General features: G+C 49.1%; 1 protein-coding gene across 5 annotated transcripts in view; it reads right to left on the bottom strand.

The window, feature by feature from the left end:
- Nucleotides 1–17,768, bottom strand: part of PDE4B (phosphodiesterase 4B) — a 288,611-nt gene that overhangs the window by 66,446 nt on the left and 204,397 nt on the right. Inside the window, exon 1 of one of the 5 annotated variants that reach the window (XM_068140846.1) lies at nt 7,433–7,744. The exons of the other annotated variants lie outside the window; for them this stretch is intronic. The gene's annotated coding sequence lies outside the window, so the exon portion shown is untranslated. Of the gene's footprint in view, nt 1–7,432; nt 7,745–17,768 lie in introns of those variants that run through there. 5 annotated transcript variants of the gene reach the window in all.

The raw sequence follows: 17,768 nt of genomic DNA, 5'->3' as shown, positions 1-17,768 counted from the left end.
GTCCCACAGGGACAAAGGGTGGGGAGGAAGAGGGAGATGTCAGGATCCTACAAACCTCCATCACTTGTTTTGACAGCTTGTAATATTCCATATTAATCCTCTCACGTGCTGAGCTCCACTGTACCTCTGTGTCACCTTCATCACACCCCAGTCAACAGCTTTTTCAAAGGTGTGTTGGGGACACAGGGCAGAACTGGACCAAGTCTTCCTCAGCACTGCCAGGGATACAGCACCAGAGTCACTATGTGGTTGTCCATAGTCAGAAACAGGTAAGACAGAACACGAGATAAAATATATTTGTGGGGTCTTTTCTTCTACCTGGAGCATTTTAGCCAGGTGCTGATTAAACCTGGAGGTCTGAGCCCTGTAGGACTTAAATATGAGGCCTCAGTCCTGACCCAAATCAGACCCTGTTGCTAGAGCCAAGCAAATGGAGAGCCTCCCTGAAGGGGTAGATGGAGGATAAACCCAACAATGACAGGTAGGCTTGGAAGTGTAAGTGCTTGTCAAATCCTGGAGTCCCAGCATGGTAGGGGTTGGAAGGGACCTCTGGAAATCATCTGGTCCAACCCTCTGCTAAAGCAGAGGCACCCACAGCAGCTTGTCCAGCATCACTATGGCCAGGGGGCTTTGGAAGCTCTCAAGACATGGAGACTCTGCAACCTCTCTGGGCAGCCTGCTCCAGGGCTCCAGCACTCTCACACAAAACAAGTTTCTCCTCCCGCTCAGATGGAACCTTCTGGGTTCCAGTTTATGCCTATTGCCCCTTGTCCTGTCACTGGGCACCACTGACGAGAGTCTAGCCCCATTCTCTTGTCCCCCACAGGTCCTTCAGTTCTTGCTGAGCATTGATCAGCTCCCCTCTCAGGCTGCTCTTCTGCAGGCTCAACACCCCCTCTCAGCCTTTCCTCCTCACAGAAACGCTCCAGGCCCCTTAGTATCTTTGCAGCTTCCACTGGACTCTCTCCAGTAGTTCCCTGTCTCTCTTGAACTGGGAATCCCAGAACTGGACCCAGTACTCCCGATTTGGCCTCCCTAGGACAGAGTAGATGGGTAGAAGAATCTCTCTTGACCTTCTGGCCAGACTCTTCTTCATGCACCCCAGTAGGCCATTTGCCTCTTGGGCATGAAGGCCATCTTGTACTTTCCACCAGACTCCCTCCAGTAGCTCCCTGCCTCTCTTGAACTGGAGAGCCCAGAACTGGACCCAGTTCTCTAGCTATGGCTTCCCTAGGACAGAGTAGATGGGGAGGAGACAGACTCTTTCCAGTAGCTCCCTGTCTTGAACCGGAGAGCCCTGAAGTGGACCCAGTCCTCCAGAGGTACTGCCTACAGCCAACACAGGTAAGAGCAGCTTTTCACTCTCAGAAGACATTTAGTGAAGGTCCTCAAAATGTATTTCTTTAAGCACTTCAAACCAACTTCAAGGAAACCCAAATGTCAGCTCTCCTACAGGCACACTAATGATCAATCTTGGTTAAAATACCAGATTAAATGGGCATGGAGGTGGAAGTGCTCCTCACTGAAGGTCAAATATGGGTTGGCCTAATGGAGATGCGCCCCGTGATTACTTTTAAAGCTTTGAGTTTTATGCTGTGGCCACCTTTCGGAATCCCTCACATTTAGCAGCAGAACAGAAGCACCTTGGCCAAGGTCTTTGTGCTGCCATTCTCCAAAGCAATTAATTCTGTGAAAGAAGCTGAGTGAAATTCATCCCATTTCTGTGAAACATCTGATTTGCAGCTGCAGAGGACTTTCCATTTCAGGCAATTTGCAGGAAGAGGCATTCTAGCAGCAGGCTAAATTGACCACATTTGGCCACCTTACAAGGGCAGGCTCAGAATGAGCAGCTGCTGCTGCTGCAAAATGTGGTGGGGACATCATCCCCTCTTGAGTTTCAGTTTTTTGTTGTGTGCCGGGTCTCTCAAGTGTGAGAAACAGAGTTTTGGCTCTCACCTGGACTGTGTGTTCCCACTGCAAGTGGGTGGAAAGACTGAATTGTTTCAAGCAGTCCAGCTGAAACCCAGGAAGCTGCAAAGTTTGTGACATTTCAGTCACAGCAATGTTGGGAAATACCCTGACCAGAGAACTTGAATCAAGATGAAGGCCCAGTACTCTTAGCAGACTGGGATCTGGATGTGGACCATGTCCCATAAAATATTACTGCTAAAACAGAGACTACTCCAGCTAGGCTGGAAACTTGTGTCTGGATTTCTTCTCAAGAAGGACCTTGGGGAAGAAAGGGAGGAAAGTATTTCACAACTGTCCTACACCAGCCGGTCTGTTATGGATAAGTCCTGCACGTGTGCTTGCTGACCTGGGAATGGTGACTTGGAATTTTTGCCAGTAGGGTTGGCCCCATGCCCATAGGGGAACAGGCCCTGAAGAGCAGATGGTGATACCACATCATCCTGGGCTGTCCAGCACCAGTGTTAGTGCTCCCAGTGCTGATCCAATTGTCCTGCACGTGGGGAGGAACAATGCCCTGCAGCAGTACAGCTGAGGGGTAACCTGCTGGAAAGCAGCTCCACAGGGAAGGACCTGAGGCTGCTGGTGGACAAGTTCACCATCAGCCAGAAATGGGTCCTTGTGGCCAAGAAGGGTGCATGAAGAATGTGGTCAGCAGGTTGAGGGAAGTGCTCCCTGACCTCTACTCTGCCCTAGTGAGGCCACATCTGGAGTACTGGGTCCAGTCATTTCTGGGCTTCCCAGTTCAAGAGAGACAGCAAACTATTGGAAAGAGTCCAGAGGAGGCTACTAAAATGCTGAGGGGTCTGGAGCATCTCTGTGAGAAGGACAGGCTGAATGACCTGGGGCTGTTGAGCCTGAAAGGGGACTTTCTCAATGCTCAGCAAGAGCTAAAGACCTGTAGGGAGCAACAAAATGGGGCCAGACTCTTCTCAGAGGTGCCCAGTGACAGGACAAGAGGCAACGTGCACAAAGTGGAACCCAGGAGATTCCACCTGAACAGGAGGAGAAACTCTGGTGTGAGGGTGTTGGAACCCTGGAGCAGACTGCCCAGAGAGGTTGTGGAGTCTCCTCTGGCTTCCAAAACCAGCTGGGCATTGTGATCCTGGGCAAGTTGCTGTGGGTGCCTCTGCTTTAGCAGTGGGCTTGGACTGGATAACCTCCAGAGGTCCTTACCAAATCCCACCATGCTGAGATTCTGGGATTCTGTAAGAGCATGGCCACAATTTCAGGTCACTCCTCATAAAACTGGGAGAGAGAAAGAGTCAGGGAGGGAGGGAAGGGAGCAGGAGGACAGGCTGGCTTTTCCAGTTCTCAGAATATGCTGGTTTTCTGGAAAACACAGCAACTGCTCCAACCATGCCCTGCTTTGGTCACCCTCATAGCTGGTATTTAAGGAAAAATGCCTCACTTTTCACACGTGACATTTTAGAATCACCTTGGTCTGAAGTGCTAAGCTTGTCAAACCTCCCTTAAGACATGTTTGCACCATCAAAGGCTTGACTGGATTCAACCCCTTTGATATAAAAACCTGGGGATGTCTGGAATATGCTTGGAGAGGCCTGGCAAGCTGGACCCAAAGCTCTGAATCCCTGTGACCTGGAGCCTTTCTGGTGCAATGCAAAAAAAACCCCAAAACAACAAACAAAAAAAACCCAAAACTATTTCAGAAAGGTTTTTAAGAGCGAAGAGATGTGCTAGAGGAGTTTTCATACGCAGAGGTGTTCCATATCCCCTTGGGAAGGTGTCTCTATGACAGCAGGACATTTAGACCGAAGTGTCTACCTCAGGAAGTGTAGCTCTTAAAATGAAGTCAAAGCATCTAGTGCTGAGTAACAGCCACTGAGCAGCTCTTAGCAAACAGCAAACCACAGCATCTAACCTCAGGTCAGGCCACGCTCCTCTGCTGGCTGACCAAAGGCTGTTTGTCACTGGCCTTTGATGTGCACAGGGCTGGACATGAAATCGAAAGATACTCACTGTCCTATCAACACCCTGCTAGAGTCTGGAAGAGTTTTGAGGTTGTTTTTTTCCATTCTGAATTCCTAAAATTATTAAGTGCCTGAGCATACAACAAAGTCAATCAGTCAGAGATTTGGTTGGAAAAGAACTTTAAGATCATTGAGTCCAGCCATTCTCTAACTCTACCAAGTCTGGTGCTAAACCGTGTCCCTCAGCACTCCATCTCTGCCTCTTCTAAAATCCTCCAGGGATGGGCATCTGACCGCCTTCCTGGGCAGCCTGTTCCAGTCTTTGAGAGCCCTTCAAGCGAAGAAGTTTCTTTTCATGTTCTACCTGAACCTCCCATGGCGTAACTTGAGGCCATTTCCTCTCATCCTGTCACTTGTCCCTTGGGAGGAGACCAACCCCCACCTGGCTCCAACCTCTTTTCAGGGAGTTGTAGAGAACAAGGTCTGTCCTCAGTTATTACAAACATAACTAACAAAGACTCTCTTTCACCAAGCTCTCACAACGATCCAGCACTCAGGACTGTTGTGTGCAGCCTCTTCTTGCAAAGAACACAAGATGACAATAAAAGGTTTAATTATCTATTAGCATCACACTCTCCAGCAGTTACTCAGTGGTGTTGTGCTGACATCAGCAAGCACACCAAACTTCACTACAGGCACTTTTTTCAAGTCCATCAGGAGATGACAAGATCATAGAGTCATGGAATTGTTTCAGCTGGAAAGACCTCTAAGATCATTGAGTCCAACCATCAACCCAACACCACCATGGCCATCAAACCATGTCCAAAGTGCCATGTCCACAGGTTTCTTGAACACCTCCAGGGATAGTGACTCCACCACCTCCCTGGGCAGCCTGTCCCAATGCCTGACCACTCTTGCGGCAAAGACATTGTTCCTCATGTCCAACCTAACCCTCCCCTGGCCCTATTTCAGGCCCCTTCCTCTCATTCTATCACCTGATATGACAGAGAAGAGACCAAGCCCCACCTGACTCCAGCCCCCTTTCAGGGAGTTGCAGAAAGCAATAAAGTCTCCCCTCAGCCTCCCTTTCTCCAGGCTGAACAACCCCCATTCCCTCAGCTGCTCCTCACCAGGCCTCTTCTCCAGTCCCTTCACCAGCTTTGCTGCTCTTCTCTGGACATGCTCCAGAACCTCATAGGTTGTGATAATGAACCCAAAGAGTTTCATGGATTTACAGAACCATCAAATCATAGAATCATTTCAGCTGGAAAAGACCTTTAAGATCATCAAATCCAACCATTAACATTTCTGGGTGATTTAAACATTAAAGACAATCGACACATTCATTGTTCAGTTTAGAATCACCATTTAGAAACTGGTGGGTCCAAACTGTATCCCAGATGGCTGCAATTCCCCAGATGAATGGAGGGAAAAGTGCTCTGACAATTCTTTGCTCCCTCTTTTAATTCCACCTGGCTTACAGACCAATTTTAGAAGCTCTTCAAGTTTTAATCTACAATTGATAGCCTAGAATTGCAGAGTGAATTTTGGTGGGCAAAATGTCAGCTCTGCAGAGGACAACAGGTGAACTCAAATCCATCAAGGCCAGTGCTTGAACTTCTCTATATGCTCCTACAAATCTGAATCAGAGTTCCCATCAAGACTAATAAATACAGAACAGTCAAGGGGAATTCCTGCCCAGTGACACACAGATTTGGCTGCTGACAGTCAACACAGAATCACAGAATGGTAGGGATTGGAAGGGGCCTCTGGAGATGAGCAAGTCTAACCCCCCTGCCAAGGCAGGGTCACCTAGAGAAGGTCACACAAGGACACATCCAGAGGGTTTTTGAATGTCTCCAGAGATGGAGAATCCACCACCTCTGTGGGCAGGCCCTTCCATAGCTCCATCACCCTTAAGTTAAACAAGTTCCTCCTCAACATTGTCATGTTTAGATGGAACTTCTTGTGTTCAACACCCAGAGTCAGAAACACTCTGGGAAACACAGCAAGAAAGCAACTTACACTTGGAATCAGATCCTGCAGAGGGACAAAATTTGGACCATTGGGGCTGCCTGAGGACTGGCTGATGGCTGGGATCTGACTGAGGACAGGTTGATGGCTTTGGGAGCTCTGTGAGGACAGGCTGATGACTCTGGGATCTGCTCCAGGACAGGCTGATGGCTCTGGGAGCTCTGTGAGGACAGGCTGAAGGTTCTGGGAGCTGTGCAGGGCATTTCCCTGGGAAAGTGTGCACACAGATCCTTGGATGCAGCATCTCACACTCCCATGGCCAGCTGTGTCCAGGACACAATACTGCAGCAGTGAGCTCATCCTCGGGGGAGGAAGGAGAAACTTATCTATAGCTGCTGCAGGGCTGAGCTGATGGGTGCTTTCAGGAGTCTCTTCCAGTTCCCACTGGCTGGAAAATGTTGATGACATGGAAGCTGAAGGGGTTCAAGTAAATGGGACAATGAAGAACCCTACTCATCACTAAGGCATGCACAAACTGTGGCCCATGACCTAACAAAAAAAGTAGCTCAGCCTGCCAGAAGTTTGGTTTGGGTGGGTGGGGTTCTTTTGGTTGTTTTTAGTTGTTTTTTCTGTTCTTCTTCTTTTTCCTCAGATCAAGCACACATTTCTCAAGCTCATCTGGAACTGATTCAGTGCACTGAAGACTAAGATGTCTAAACCTCACCCACAGCCACTAATATCATTCTATGCAGGAAACAAAAGAAACACAGATTTTATCAACTCTGATATTAGCAACTGCAAAGTCTCATTGTCCTCACAGAGGCCTTAAGCAACCCAGGCTGAGTGGGAGCTGACTAAAGCAATATGGAGTTCTCAGGGCTTGACCTGGGCTTGAAGAGCAAAGTGAATACAGGGACATGATGGGAGCATGCCACCACCAAGATATCCTCACTGCCACCTTGGGTTTGTAGTTGTCTGGATCACTCAGAAAGAAATAAGCCATCAAGTGGAAGCTCTTTAATAACCTTTTGCTACTGAGGGAAGTGGGGTTGGTCAGCTTGGAAAGAAAGGAGGCTGAGGGGAGACCTTCTGGCTCTCTACAGCTCCCTGAAAGGAAGCTGGAGCCAGGTTGGGGTCCATCACTTTTCCCAAGGAGTAAGTAATAAGCTAAGAGGAAATGGCCTCAAGCTGCATCAGGGAGGTTGAGGTTGGACAGGAAGAACAATTTCTTCCCCAAAAGGCTTGTCAAGTCCTGGAGCAGGCTGCCCAGCACAGTGGTGGAATCCCCATCCCTGGAAGGATTGAAAAGCTGTGTAGATGTGAAGCTGAGAGACATGGTTTGACACCACATTTGGTTGGACTTGATGACCTTAAAGCATCTTAAAGGTCTTTCCCAAGCAAAATGATCCTATGATTCTATAACCTCTGCAACATTCAATGGTTTATCCTATGGAGCAGTGTGGTGTCACAAGTGAAATGACAACCTTGACACATAAAGCAGTGGCTTGGCTCCTCAAATGCTCTTCAAAACCACACTGCTGCTGTGCATTACAACATACCTGCTTATCTTGTCAAGGAAAAGGTGCAGCTCCACCTGGGTGAGGATGCCATCGCCACGTATCCTTAGGTTTTCAGCCTGCAGTCCCTTCGGAGCTTCTGTCTGCCAGCCAGAGCCATCCCTGACTCCAGGCAAGGAGAACTGCACAACGCAGAGCTGCCTTCAGCAAGGAGCAGGACAGCAGCTCCAGGAGGGAGGCATCTCCTTGGCTAATGAATGGATGTCTTGGTCAGCTCAGGAGAGCCCAGCCCAGCTCAGAAACACAGCAGAACAGCGTGAGTGCACGCGGGGAGTCCCACTGGCACTGCGGCCGCCCTCCCCACCACCGCAGATGGCAGCTGGGCCCCGGGGAATGACAGGCTCCTGATGGCAGCAGCACGTGTAGCATCTTCATGTGACATCCACAGGTGGGGTGGAGGGGGAAAACAGTTTTCCTGTGTTGCTATGGAGCCGTGATTAGCTTGTGTGTCTTCAGAGCCTGCCGAGGAGAACTGAAGGCTATTTTCTTATATAGATGTCATGAAATCAATCCTGGCAGCATTTCTGGAGTCAAAGGCTAAGCAGGTTTGCCTGAATACCTTCTGCTACTTGAGACACAAATAAATCTACCCGGGGCTGGGGGGACCTCAAGTTAGTGTTGCTTTTCAGCATGGCAAAAGAGATCACTTTTAGAGTTGCTTATGCTCACAGGAAGAGAACAAAAAAGGGTGTTAAATAAAACTCAGCAATTACCAGGGGAGAAAACTTAGAAAATGAAGCCTTAGAAAATGCAGCAGCAACAAAAAAAAGTACCCCACCCCCCTTGCTGCAAAGCTCCATGACTCCAGAAGAAAATTTTTTTTTGTTCCCCCCTTATTCTCTCCAAAGGCTGAAAGAAAACCTGATGTTCTCCTTTTAAAATGTGTCTGCCTCTAGGTCTTTGGCACAGGTTTGCTGATGGGAGGGCCTGCAATCTATTTAATGACTGCATTGACGTCAATAGCATAACTGAAATACTTACTAAGATGCATGAGTCCAACTTGCAGGGGGGGTGTGTTCCCAGGCAGGCGCAACACACGGAATGGACTCTGCTGAGGGAATGAACTACACCCAGAAAAAGCAGCAAGGAACAGCCCTGCTGGGGCTTGGGACAGCTACTGCTGCTTCTTCTCCAGGTGACTTTTTTAAAGTTCATTTTGACTTAAGGAATAGGGCTGACGGGATCTTAGAATAGAATTAACCAGGTTGGAAGAGACTGCTGAGATCAGCGAGTCCAACCTATCATCCAACACTATCTAATCAACTAAACCATAGCACCAAGCACCCCATCCAGTCTCTTCCTAAACACCTCCAGTGATGGTGACTCCACCACCTCCCTGGGCAGCCCATTCCAATGGCAAATAACTCTTTTCTGTGAAAAACTTCTTCCTAACATCCAGCTTAAACCTCCCCTGGTGCAGCTTGAGACTGTGTCCTCTTGTTTCGGTGCTGGTTGCCTGGGAGAAGAGAACAACCCCCACCTGGCTGCAACCTCCCTTCAGGTAGTTGTAGACAGCAAGAAGGTCTCCCCTGAGCCTCCTCTTCTCCAGGCTAAGCAATCCCAGCTCCCTCAGCCTCTCCTTATAGGGCTTGTGGTCCAAACCCCTCACCAGCTTTGTTGCCCATCTCTGGACACATTCCAGCAAGTCAACATCTTTCCTGATCTGAGGGTCCCAGAATTGGACACAGTCTCTTGGTGCCTGCAGGACAAGCGAGGCTGAGGACAGCTGCCTAATGGCAACTGCAGCATTACAGGTTGGCCACCAAAAGAGAAAATGCCCCTTCTTTATTAGCAGGCCCATGACTCACAAATCCTGACAAGACACTGACCTGGAAGCTGGGCAGGGTGATAAAAGCAGGGAAAAAAGGATATAGAATCATAGAATCATAGAATTCCTTGGGTGGGAAAAGCCCTCTAAGATCATAGAGTCCAACCATCAACCTAGCACCACCATGGCCACTAAAGTGCCATGTCCACAGGTTTCCTGAACACCACCAGGGATGGTGACTCCACCACCTCCCTGGGCAGCCTGTCCCAATGCCTGACCACTCTTACAGGAAAGGAATTGTTCTTAATATCCAACTTGTACCCACACTTTTCATTTCTCCAGGCAGTAAGAACCACTTCACCACTCACAGATTGCACCAGGTTGGAAAGGAAAGTCACATCAAGTCTGATCTTCAATGTCTCTACACTTGCACACATCCCTGGGCAACATATTCCAGGGTTTCACCATTCTCACTGTAAAGAACTTTCTCCTCATGTCCAGCTTAAATCTCCCCTGATTCAGTTTCAAACCACTGCCCCTCGCCCTACCACCACAAGCCTTTCTAAACAGTCCCTCCCAAGCATTGCTGGTGGTCCCCCTCAGATGTTGAAATGCAGCTCTAAGGTCTCCCCAGAGCCTTCTCTTCTCCTGGACAAATAACCCAAACTCTCTCAGCCTATTCTCATAGCAGAGGTGCTCCAGCCCTCTGATCATCTTTGTGCCTTCTCTAGAACTGCTCCAGCAGGTCTATTCAACAGGCTCAGCTCTACTTAATGATGTCACTGAGCTGACATCAAGCTGGCTTCTTCCACAGCTTTGTGTAGTTTCTAAATGATCTGCACTGGCCACATGGGCACTGGGATCAAGGCACCCTCAGCAGCTTTCCTGATGACACCAAGCTGTGTGGTGCTGTTGACATGCTAGAGGGAAGGGATCCAACAGAAGGATCTGGACAGGCTGGAGAGGTGGGCCAGTGCCAGCCTCACAAAGTTCAACAAAGCCAAGTGCAAGGTCCTGCATCTGGTTGGGGCAATCCCAAGCACACATAAAGGCTAGGTGAAGAATGGCTGGAAAGCAGCCCCGAGAAGGACTTGGGGTGCTGCTGGGTGGAAAGCTGGATGAAACAGCACTGAGCACTGCCAGATCAGAGCCAGCTGTGCCCTGGCTGATCCCCAGCAGCATGGGAAGCAGGGGCATGGAGAGGATTCTGCCCCTCTGCTGCACTCTGCTGAGACCCCACCTGCAGTGCTGGGGTCATCTCTGGAGTCCTTCACAGAAGAAGGATGTGGAACTGTTGGAGCAGGGCCAGAAAAGGCCATAAAGATGATCAGAGGGCTGGAGCACCTCCCCTATGAAGACAGACTGAGAGAGCTGAGGTTTTTCAGCCTGGAGAATAGAAGGCTCTGGGGAGACGTTAGAGGAGCCTTCCAGGATTTCAAGGCAGCTGCAGGAGAGCTGGAGAGGGACTTGTAACAAAGGCATGGAGTGACAGGACAAAGGATGATGGCTTCAAACTGGAAGAAGCTGGATTTAGATCAGACATCAGGAATAAATTCTTCCCCATGAGGGCGGTGAGGCACTGGAACAGGTTGCCCAGAGCTGTAGAGGCTCCAAGGCTGGAAGTGTTGAAAGCCTGGTTGGATGAGGCCTTGAGCACCCTGGTCTAGTAGGAGATTTCCCTGCCCATGTCAGGGGGGTGGAACTAGATGATCTTTAAGGTCCCTTCCAACCCAGACCAGTCTGTGATCCTACGATTACAGCATGCTTTAAAAATCTCACTTGTAGCTAATAACATCTCCAGGTGAGTCTCCAGCATGGCTGAATTCACTGTGCACAACCAGCTAGCTGAGACCTCAGCTGCCTGGTACCACACAGCTCCTCTTTCACACTCATTACAAGCCCAAACCACCATGTCTACTTGGCTTGTACATTCTGTCTCCAAACTAAAAGACTTTCAGCCAAACTCACAGCAGACCCAGAGCTTCAAAGTGAATCCTCTGTTTTATACATGCCCAGAGCCATTCTCCAGACGTCAAGAAGCAGCAGCAGCACGGTGCAAGCTCCATCCTAATTACTTGGGATTCACAGATATTTGTGGAGTTGGAGGGCTTGTTAACTCCTACCAAAAGCTCTCCTTAGCACAAGCAGCAGCATCAGCCAGCCTTTTGTTTATGCTTCATCCAACTGTTCGTGCACCGGGCTGCGTACATCTTACACCCACATAAGAAATGAAAGAGTCCAAGGGCTGAGTTCGTGTAAAGGCATGTGAGAAGTGCAGGCAAACGTGCAGATGGACAGGAAAGCAGAGGCTAAGGCACAAGCAAGAAAAACACCAACTCTTCACTCCCATCCCCAGAGAGCAATCTCAACACAGCTTGAATCCCATCAGCCCTCAAAAGCTGCTGTGGGACATATCCCAACACTCTGCACCCCCCTCTCCCCCCACCCAAAGCCTCGGGTTGCAAAGCAGATCAGCTGTGTTCCACAGCTAGGTAGGTCCTCCTGGGTAGGGACAGGCTGTAATTGCTCAGTGTTGGAAGTATCCAAGGGGCCTGCTCTTCAGATAGGTTTCTGCAAACCTCTCACAGCTGCAGCGCAACACTGTCTGACCCTTAACACCATGCTCAGCTCTTCTCAGCCACCAGGGACAGTTAAAGGCAGCAGACTCTCAAATGAACCAGTATGGAAAAATACTGTCCATCTGGGTACCAACCATCTGGCAGAAATGTGCCACCTCTCTCCTATCCCCCTGTTCATCTAAACAGACTTCTTGTTCCACGTCATGTCACAACTATAACGATAATCCCTGCAATGTGCTCTTGTGACCAAGAAGGCCAATGGTATCTCGGGGGGCATGAAGAAGAGTGTGGCCAGCAGGTCTAGGGAGGTTCTCCTCCCCCTCTACTCTGCCCTAGTTAGGCCACAGCTGGAACACAGTTCTGGGCTCCCCTGTTCAGTGGAGACTGGAAACTACTGGAGAAAGTTCAGCAGAGGCTACAGAGATGTGGAGGGGCCTGGAGCACCTCTGTGTGGAGGAAAGACTGAGAGACCTGGGGCTGTTGAACCTGCAGAAGAGCAGCCTGACAAGGGATCTGCTCAATGTTCAGCAAGAGCTAAAGGACCTGTGGGGGCAAGAGGATGGGGCCAGATTCTTGTCCTCACCCAGGGACAGGACAAGGGGAAATGGGCACAAAAAGGAACCCCAAAGGTTCAATCTGAACAAGAAGAGAAACTTCTTTGGTGTGAGGGTGCTGGAGCCCTGGAGCAGGCTGCCCAGAGAGGTTGTGGAGTCTCCTTGTCTGGAGAGCTTCCAAAACTGCCTGGCCATTGTGATCCTGGGCAAGCTGCTGGGGGTGCCCCTGCTTTAGCAGGGGGGTTGGACTGAATGGTCTTCAGAGGTCTCTTCCAACCCCCACCATGCTGGGACTGTGTGACTGCTGCAGTGCTTTCTCTACAAACTCTGTGATAGGATCTGGGGCTTCAGGTCCCGCATGGCCCACAGGTAACACCCAGGCTTTCACACATACATGGGAAAGGTGATGGCACAAAAAGAGACTGTGCTCATCCAGAAAAAAACATGAGGACCAGGTACACAACCACTGCCAAGCAGCAAGGGACAAGCCTTGCTATGCGGAATCTAACAAACAGCACTGCTTCTGTGCCGAGAGGAAGAATGTGATAAAAGATTAAGAAGTCCTGGGAAAAATACAAAGGAAACAAAACAGATGGAGAAAAGGTTACACCAAAATGGGTGGAAGAATGAGAGGCTTTGACTGAATGTGGCAGCCAGAGAGAGATGATTTAATTCAGAGGGGATTAGTAAAGTAAATAAATGTGGAGGAAGGAACGAGACTAAGCAGGAACCGCCAGGCTTGTCGCTGGTTAAAGACTTTATGAATTGAATTAATTGGGTAAGAACACAGACCTTCGAGTGATGGCAGAGGAGGGCAGGGCTGAAGGGAGAAAATAAGGTGCTGATGGATTCACTGAGCTCAAGGTAGCAAAAGGGTCAACGAAAATAGCTGTGACAGAGGCTCTGTTTTGACCTCAAAACCAAACCAAACCAAACCAAACCCAAACAAAAAACCCAAACAAAACAAAGCACACACACAAAGAAACATCAGAGGCACTTGTGTGACAGTATCCCTGCATCATGGCAATCCACAGAAGGCAGTTGGGTAGCACCCCTCAATCACCCTGGCCCTTCTGCTTTGGAACCTTCTGGTCTGGAGCATTCCCAGCTCGTTAAGGTTTATGCACTGTCTGCTATGGCTTCACATTTCCATGTTACGGTTTCTCAGCTAATTCATAAAAGCCATTCTGTTCGTTCCTGTGATCTGCTCTTATAACCAAATAACAGGAAAAACCTGCCAGATTTACTTAAGCTGATACCAAGGACAAAACACAGGATGTTCAATACATGTTCCTCTTCCTTTTATGGACCTGGTTAGAAGGTTAAGAAAGCTCTGAATCTCACAGAGACAACATTATGAGCTTTGAGAGCACTTTGTCCCACAAAATGCTGCCCACAATTTCTCACCCTTTCAGGAACATAAAAGCAAAAAAAGAATTTCATGATTTCCACACTGCTCAAGCATTTCACCACAGGCTCTGCAGAGAAGGACTTTGGAGTGCTGGTGGACAAGTTCCCCATGAGACAGCAATGGGCCTCTGTGGTCTCCTGACGGGTGCTTGGAACCTGGCCAGCAGGTCAAGGGAGGTTCTCCTGCCTCTCTACACTGCCCTAGAGAGGCCACGTCTGGAGTGCTGGGTCCTGCAGTTCAACAGAGACAGGAAACTACTGGAGAGAGGCCAGTGTGAGCTACAAGGATGCTGAGGGGCCCAGAGCATCTCTGTGAAGAGGAAAGCCTGAGAGACCTGGGGCTGAGGAGCCTGCAGAAGAGCAGCCTGAGAGGGCATCTCATCAATGCTCAGCAAGAGATAAAAGACATGTGTGGGGCAAGAGGATGGGGACAGATTCTTCTCAGTGGTGCCCAGGGACAGGACAAGGGGCAATGGGCACAAAGTGGAACCCAGGAGGTTATCTCTAAGCAGGAGGAGAAATTTCTTTGATGTGAAGGTGCTGGAGCAGTGGAGCAGGCTGCTCAGAGAGGCTGTGGAATCTCCTTGTCTGGAGAGCTTCCAAACCCAGCTGGCCACTGTGATGCTGGGCAAGCTGCTGTGGGTGCCCCTGCTTTAGCAGGGGGGTTGGACTAGATGATCTTTAGAGATCACTTCCAACCCTCACCATGCCGGGATTCTGTGATTCCATGTCCTTGGTGATGCAACATCTTGGGAGGACACAAGCAGCAGATTTGGCTCCTCTCAGTTTAAACCAACTGACAAATCCTGTAATTCCCAGCTGGAGTAAACAGCTGGCAGGTCTGACTTCCAGAGCAAATGCTGAGCGCAGTTTGTCTCCCTCCAGGCTAATTTCATTAACGTTTGCCAGTTCCCTTTAAACCCCCAGTCCTCTACTTTTCATAACAGGATATAAATCACTCCCCTCATGGCCAACTGAAAGGAGACACAGTGGAGGTGCTCCTGTTGGCTGTGGTAAATGCATGAATCAATGTGTGACATGAAATTCCACGCTTTGCCGACGAACCCACCTAGGGAACACAAACACATTTCATTCCCAAACGCAGTCTTTTATCTAGAGGGATGTAGCACAGCCCAGTCCCAATCAAAACATCACTGTTTCCTTCTCCAAAACTTTCAGGAAAAACACTCTGTGGCCCTTCAGACGCACAGGAGCTGTTGGCACTCAAGTGTGTTCTGAGAGGAAAAATCTCTCCTTCCTTTCAGAATTTCCAAATTAGAAATCACCAAGGGGAAAGAAAACCCTGCAAAGACTGGAAGGAAAAAGCCCCTGAAAATCCTTGCTGTCACTGCTTTTAAATGGAAACTTCCTTAGAAAGTAAAGGGAAGGGACTTTACCTCTGCACTGTCTAGAGCAAGGACTGTCTCCCTCCTCTCAGCATGGTGAGGCCACACTTCGAATACCAAGTGCAGTTTTGGACCCGTCACTCCAAGAAGGGCATCGAGGTGCTAGAGTGGGCCCAGAGAATGGCAATGAAACTGCTGAAGGGTCTGGAGAACAGGTCTGGTGAGCAGCAGCTGAACTGGGATTGTTAAGCCTGGAGAAAAGGAGGCTGAGGGGAGACCTTCTGGCTCTCTACAACTCCCTGAGAGAAGGCTGGAGCCAGGTGGGGGTTGGTCTTTTCTCCCAAGGAGCAAGTGATAGGAAACAGCCTCAAGATTCCCCATGGGGAGGTTTAGGTTGGACAAGAGGAACAATTTCTTCCCCAAAAGTGTTGTCACAGGTTGGCCCAGGCTGCCCAGGGCAGTGGTGGAGTCCCCATCCCTGGAGAGGTTTCACAGCCATGTAGATGTGGTACTGAGGGACATGGTTTAGTGGTGACCTGGCAGTGGTGGGTTAATGGTTGGACTTGATCTAGGAGGCCTCTTCCAACCAAAATGATTCTGTGACTCTATGATTTTATACTGAAAATGCATCTGGCAGGGCTCATTTCCACATTTGGCCAGTTTCCTTTTTCACAGAACAGGTAAGATGTCAATATCATTAATTTTAGATCTCTTCACTTATCCACATACAATCAGTAGAAGTGAAACATTAAGAGCTGTGAGTCAGGATCACAAGGGTAGAGATGCCAGAAGTTGGACTTGTCTTGGTTGCTTTCTCTTCTTCAACTTTGCTACTCTGTAATTATCTTTGTCAAAAAGGAAGCTGAAATTTTCATGTATTCAAGCATTAGAAGCTGGGGTCAGCTAAACACAGGCAGAGGCATGAAGTGCTGGAGAGCAGCCCTGAGAAGGACTTGGGATGCTGGTGGATGAAAAGCTGAACGTGAGCCAGCACTGAGTGCTGCCAGCCCAGAGCCAGCCCTGTGCTGGGCTGATCCACAGCCGCATGGGCAGCAGGGGCAGGGAGGGGATTCTGCCCCTCTACTCTGCTGAGACCCCACCTGCAGTGCTGGGGCCAGCTCTGGAGTCCGCAGCACAGCAGAGACATGGACCTATTGGAGTGCAGCCAGAGGAGGTCACAGCAATGATGGAAGGACTGGAAGCCCTCTGCTTTAAGACCAGGCTGAAAGAGTTGGGGTTGTTGAACCTGGAGAAGTGAAGGCTCCAGGGAGACCTTCAGGTGGCTTTTCAAAGTTTCAAGGGGCCATAAAGAAAGCTGGGGACAGACTTTTAAGCAGGGCCCCTTGTGACAGGACAAGGAGTCCTGGTTTGAACGAAAAGAGGGAGATTCAGATTAGAGAGAAGGAAGAAATGCTTGATACCGAGGATTGCGAGAGCCTGGCCCAGGTTTCCCAGAGAGGTAGGAGATGCCTCATCCCTGGAACCATTGCAGGTCAGGTTGTTTGGAGCTCTGAGTGACCTGCTCTAGTTGCAGCTGTCTCTGCTAACTGCAGGGGGGTTGGACTAGATGGACCTTTAAAGGTCCCTTGCAGCCCACACCAGTCTGTGATTTGATGGCTGCACAGGTATCCTAAGTATCTCTAAGTATTCCATCTCATGCTGGAAATGCTGTAGAAAAACATCCACAGTGCTCAGAAGTTGCAAGCCAGGCTTTTCACAGAAAGTGTTAAGCAAATTAACCTGAAAATTCCTGGAAGGGATTTCTCTCCTTGTTTGTAACTTCTGGAGCTTACATAAACAGATCTATGGAAAGCTTAGGAAATTTTCCATGATTTTTTCCAGCCCGGGCCACAAAATTAACGTCTTGTTAGGACGGATTTTTACATCAGGTTACGTGCTGCATTCCTGCTGGCCCTGACTCAATGCTGCTCACAGAGAGGGAGGGAAGGAGAAGGGAGTTGAAGATCATGATGTCCAATTTTCTTTCTGCATCAGAGGTTTCCACATCCTCTTAACAAGGTCTGAGGAACCAAATCTGGAAGCCTCCAGGACTGTCCCTGTCCCCAGACAGTAAATAATGCACAGTGTGAAAGGAAGTGATAGTTGGTTATCCAGCCTTCACACACTATAAAAATTAAGCTCTAATAGTCCCTCCTAGCACATAATGATTGGAAAGGCTGCAATTAAACCTTACAAATGGGCACTCCTCCAAATCTTATCTCCCTCTCTGAGGGAGGAACCTTTAATTTAGCGCAAGCAGGGCCAGCTCTGTTCCTGAAAGGGGTCCCACAAGCCTTCAGCACTGCATGGCTAAACCCAGGTGTAAAAATAAACTTAGAATCATAGAATCCTAGAAATGCTTTGGTTAAAAAAGACTTGCAAGATCACTGAGACCAGCCATTATCTAACTTTACCAAGTGTGTTGCTAAACCATGTCCCTCAGCACCATGTCTCTGTCTCTTTTAAACACCTCCAGGGACGGGGAGCTTGCTCCCTGGGAAGCCTGTTCCAGTATCTGAGAGGCCTTTCAGTGAAGAAGTTACTTTAAGTGTTCAACCCAAACCCCTCCTGGTGCAACTTGAGGCCTTTTCATCTCATTCTATCACTTGTTCCTAGGGAGAAGAGATTCACCCACACCTGGCTCCAGCCTCCTTCCATGGA

Source organism: Melanerpes formicivorus, unplaced genomic scaffold, assembly GCF_026170545.1.
Source record: "Melanerpes formicivorus ecotype bairdi unplaced genomic scaffold, bMelFor1.0.p_v2 SCAF_7, whole genome shotgun sequence".
NCBI classification, from domain to species: Eukaryota; Metazoa; Chordata; class Aves; order Piciformes; family Picidae; genus Melanerpes; species Melanerpes formicivorus.
The sequence above is the reverse complement of the archived record's forward strand: the minus strand, read 5'-3'. Positions and strand labels throughout refer to the sequence as shown.